Here is a 5,267-nt window from a genome sequence, read left to right on the forward strand (position 1 = left end):
ACCAGAGCTGCTGAACTCCTTGTGTGTGAGAGCCTGTTTGGTTTATGTCATTTGAAATTGAACATGATCAAAGTGTCGTGCGTTCACATTAACTTTATTAATACCCATGGAGTCATTGGGTTGTGTTAGCAGCATATACAAGAAGTGACAGTAAACACAATGCATGTGTTGATGATTTTCTGTGTCCTCTTCACAGATACTGTGTGTTGATACCCCAGTATTTTCTGAGCCAGTCATCTACAAAGTAAGTTACTAACACAGCCACAACTGTTATGTTGTGTTATTTTAAATGATACAATGATTCTGTACATGGTTTGTAAACCTTCAGCTGTAATGGAAACAGTAGTGCTTTTTATATTGTTAGAATGGAAATATAACCGTGCCCTGACAGATTTGTTTTCTTCTTTTCTTCTTCTTAGAATTCTTTTTTTCTTTCGCATTAAAAAGAAGAAAATTAATCATAATATTAATTAATAATAATTAAGAAGGAGAGGTTGGTGTCTTTAGATAAGCATGTGTTTCAGAGATTCAGTGTAGTTTTGAGTGTGAGTACCAGATTGAGCTTTGTATTCTTTCAGGTCTTGTATACATTCAAAATGAGTACTGTGATTTGGTTTGTGCGGCATTATTATCAATACGTAGGGAGTGGCAGAGATGCCTGATTGTCAGGGCTCCTTGTACAAACAGAGCACAGTGTTGAGTAATAGGGCATAGAAACTTCAAGGTCCGCCAAAGAAACTGTTATTACTAACAGCAGCGTTACAGTGAGGAAACATACAATAATTATTCTATAACCCTATTCCCAGTTTGTTGGGGTGTTGTCAGAGCTTATTGCCTTTGATTAGGTGGTTGTTGTTGCAAAGAGCGTAAGGAACCACACAGCCTCTGCTCTCTTGTTTCTGTGCTCCTGTAATACCTTTCATTCTGCTCTGTAGCCACTTAAGGTTTATATCCATTTTGATGTTGTTGTCACATACACACTGTCACAAATGTTTCATTGAACGCTGGCTATCATACACGGGAAGAGGGATGCGATAGACGTGTATCCAGTGATTAGCCTGGCTGCCTCTCTAAACCCCTCTGGAAATGGTAAAAGCATTTTTGTAACTTCTATACAGATCCACAGTTTACTAAACATCGCAGATTGACACTAAGAGGCAAGAGATGGTGTAAACTAGCACACAGAAAGATGTTTTATATAGGCTACTATGAATGAGCTGAGACACTCCATAAATCATGTGTACAGGTGTACCTGAAGGGGCAGATGGAAGCTACAGACAGCAGGTCATCAGCTCTAACAGAAGAGACGACTCAACAAAAAGGCACGAGACGTCGTACAATATGTGGTCTTAATAATACAGTTACATTGTTCTAAGTGTTTTGTTGTTGGATTTCAGTTACCACCCCCATGTACGTTGGTATCAGACGGTCAACTGTGCAGTTGCAAGAGTGATCTTGGTGAACCCAGAAAGTCAGCGCTGTGATTTCTTCTCTGACAGAGTCATCTACAGGTCTGTCAGGACCAGACCACCAGTGTTTGCTCACTCACTTTCATCACATCCAACATTCAGTGGAACTTTCTGTCCAGAGCATTTTACACTGGTGGTAGTGGGTACATGTTCGGCATGCCAGTCTGTAAATTAGACAAACAAACGGTGTCACACAGTTCCGGGTTACAGTTTAATGTAAAGGGCATCTCATTCAGTCACTTTCCTTTGGTGCTACTGTGATTGTTCTGTATTCTGTTGTTTCTGAATAATACAGCTGTCTCATAATTGGATTTAAAGGAAATCTACATTTAATTTGTGATTACATTATCATGAAATTTGATTGGCCTAACATTATACTAATTTAGCAAAGATATCTTTACTCTGCTGCAGTTACATTCATTCATGTCAGGGAACAAACTTCTTTGTTTGCACAGACTCAATATACCCGCCCTCATTTGTGTCAGATTTTCATTGTATACATTACATAACAGTAGAATAAAGCTTGCCCATCTGATTCCTAAGACCTTCTATCAGCAGCAAATATGTAACTTGGTTGTTGGTGCATTTCTTGACTGTCAGTATACATGATTCCTTGTGGTTGCTCACCTGTGGGAAGCTTCCAAGGAATTATAGTGGTTTATTGGTTCACCCTGACAAAGAATGAGGAGGGATATAGGGGGAGATTATAGAGTTTGAGAGATGATCATGAAACAATGTAGAATATTAATGTTCCCTTTTGTGTTTTTGCAAATTGAAATCGTAAATTGCCTTAAATGCTTCAGAATTGCAAACAAGTGACCTGGTATGGAGGAAACTTGGAGTGTGTTGATGCCCTCTTTTTGTTCTGCAGTGGCAGAGTGAATGGTCGTCAGTACAGAGCCGACCTGGAGCTTTACCAGAATATTGTTGCTGAACAGTGCTGCTGGGAAATGAAGTCCAACCAACCCGTTCTCAAACTAGTCAAACAGCAGCAGGGACACTGGGAAAGACTTGTCAGGACTAAGGTACTCAACTTGTGTTCAGTCTGCAGCAGAAATATAGAATTTTTCCACATCATCTTTTGATTGATTTCAAAGGTGATTTATCTTTCTAGAATATTTTTGTGAGTCACGACATGGATCACCTTGACGACGAGGAAGAAACACCAAACGGTAAGCTGCTGGAGACTGACTTAATTTTTGTGATAATACCTACTTTCAGTGAGAATGATTCGCCCTCTTGTGGTTTTGTGGTTTATAGGGAACACAGGAGAGGACAACTGCTATGTGAATTCGGAGAGCGGTAGTGAAAGTGACTGAACATCTAGCTGTGCATGCATTCATACTTATTCATCATAGGATCACAGGACTGTTATAAAGTTTACACAGTTAAGTGATCTGATTTATACTATAGAAAGAGATTTTTGCTCTGAGATGCAGAGAGCCGTTTGTGTTTCATGCAAATATTTTACATCAGACAATGTTACTTTTGAATTATTAGTCTGTTGGAAAAAAATATTCTCCCTTGCTGTCATCAAAGTAAATAGTGTTCAGTACAGAGTAAGTAATAAGAGTAATCAGAGTAATTAATTCTCACCAAGTGGCATCAAAAAGTATGGAAGAAAATCATATAAAACAAATAACATAAAAAAACTATGAAACCTGTAGTAATATACAAATGCTCCACCATAGTATAAAGTATAGTTCACGTGAGGAGCAATATTGTGGTTATTATATCAAACGGTCATTCTGCCTGTTGGCATTTTGGAGAGAGAGAGAGAGAGAGAGAGACACAGTTCGCGCACACTGACTGCAGACACGCACACGCGCACACTCTGACTGCTCGCACACACACGCACGCACGCACTCTGACTGCACACACACACTCCGACTGCACGCACACACACTGACTGCACTCCCGACTGCACGCACACACACTGACTGCACTCCCGACTGCACGCACACACACACTGACTGCACTCCCGACTGCACGCACACACACACTGACTGCACACACACACACACACACTCTGACTGCTCTCCGACTGCAGACACGCACGCGCGCCCACTCCGACTGCAGACACGCACGCGCGCCCACTCCGACTGCTCTCTGACTGCACACACACACACACACTCTGACTGCTGTCGTGACCTTCCCTGGTCACCCCGGATTGTCAGACTCCGTCTTCTGTATTCAGAACATTGAGTGAAAGACAATACCCTGGGTTTGTAGTTTCGCCTTTGCAAAGGGAGAACACTCAGTGAACACAGGCCTTTCAGTCTGCTTCACTCCCCTCCATAAGTGTTCTGCCCCTCCCTGGACACAGGCTCGTGGAGGTACATTTGCATAATCTATTTGCATAATAGATCAACAGTTTTTCAAGACCTTCGTTGGTATTACCATATTGGGACATGTTGCCCTGTTATTCCCACCTACCAATTATAATAATTGGTCTAACATATTTATGACTGTGAAACGCTCTGTATCCCTCCTATGTTGGATGATTTATCTTACGTCCGATGCCTCCCAGTGCTTCGCCTTCACCGCATCAAAAGGGTTCCAGGAATGATAACATCCTCCCGAACTCCCTGTAACGGAGGATGTGTTTGTGTGAAAGAGTGTGAAAACCTCCCTTTTTCTCTGAGTGAAAGCATACATACGAGTAAATATGTGCTCTGTATCATGTCAGTGCATAGGTAACCTTATATAATTCCACACTGCGCACACACACACACACACACACACACACACACACACTCTGACTGCTCTCTGACTGCACACACACACACACACTGACTGACTGCACTCTGACTGCAGACACATGCACACACACACGCTGACTGCTCACTGACACACACACACTCACTGACACACAGACACACGCACACTCTGACCTCCTGACGGACTGTGACTAACCTGTCACCTTCTCTCTCTCTGTGTGTTCAGAGTCGGATCCTGTCCATGTTGCTCTGCTTGTCATCTTCCTCTTCATCCTCCCAGGTACAGCTGGACTTGCAGGTCCTGGTCTGGGGTCCATGTAGAGTCAGTGACTGTTCACACCTGGGATTAGCGTGTGAGGTGACCACATCACATGGCACAGCTGTGATTGGATCACATGCTACAGGCAACCTTGCCTGTTTGACCTTTGACCTCTGTGCAGCTCTGTCACTCTGTCTCTGCTTCCTGTTTTCTCTCCTGTCAGGTTCATGACAGACCTGCTCCTCCCACTAAGCCACTCCCCCCTGATCCCGCTCTAAAACCTCAGCCACAGGTAACCTTGCCTGCCGGTGTCCATGTGCTGTTTCCGTGTTAATGTGTGATTATTAGAATAATTAGGTAATAGTGTATCATTTATGAAGTCCTCTCTATCTACACACTGCCACCATCAGGGCAGACTGAGAGCTACAGCACTGGCCTGTGGCAGATCAGTAAAGATGGAGAATTCTGTGATGTCACTCTCTTTCCTGGTCATCACTGCCCCCCGACCCCCCCACCCCCGGCGGTTTTCTTTGTTGAGTGTTTGTCTGCAGTTCATGTACAGATCAGATCAGGCTGCAGCTCCACCTGCTGGTTGGAGGAGAAACAGCATTAAATATGATGTGGAATATAAAAGTACTGTAAAAGTCATAGGACATCTTCTGTTCGTACAGTAGGGGGCGTCACACTTCTGTCTGCATGCTGTGATCACTTAACAGAATTTCACAATATAGCTCAGTACACAGCATCCCATTGCTAAGGCTCTACTCTTCCTCTTCTGCTCTTCTTCATCACTAACCTCTCAGCTGCTAGCGAGTCAAC

The 5,267-nt window shown here is 43.1% G+C and overlaps 1 long non-coding RNA gene across 1 annotated transcript; it reads left to right on the forward strand.

The window, feature by feature from the left end:
- Positions 1–2,434: 2,434 nt before the first annotated feature.
- Positions 2,435–4,707, forward strand: LOC114429764 (uncharacterized). The gene is made up of 3 exons (XR_003669923.1): positions 2,435–2,494; positions 2,584–2,641; positions 4,416–4,707. It is a non-coding gene; the product is annotated as an uncharacterized LOC114429764 (long non-coding RNA).
- The last annotated feature ends 560 nt before the right edge of the window (positions 4,708–5,267 follow it).

Source organism: Parambassis ranga, unplaced genomic scaffold (genome assembly GCF_900634625.1).
Source record: "Parambassis ranga unplaced genomic scaffold, fParRan2.1 scaffold_21_arrow_ctg1, whole genome shotgun sequence".
Classification (NCBI taxonomy): domain Eukaryota; kingdom Metazoa; phylum Chordata; class Actinopteri; family Ambassidae; genus Parambassis; species Parambassis ranga.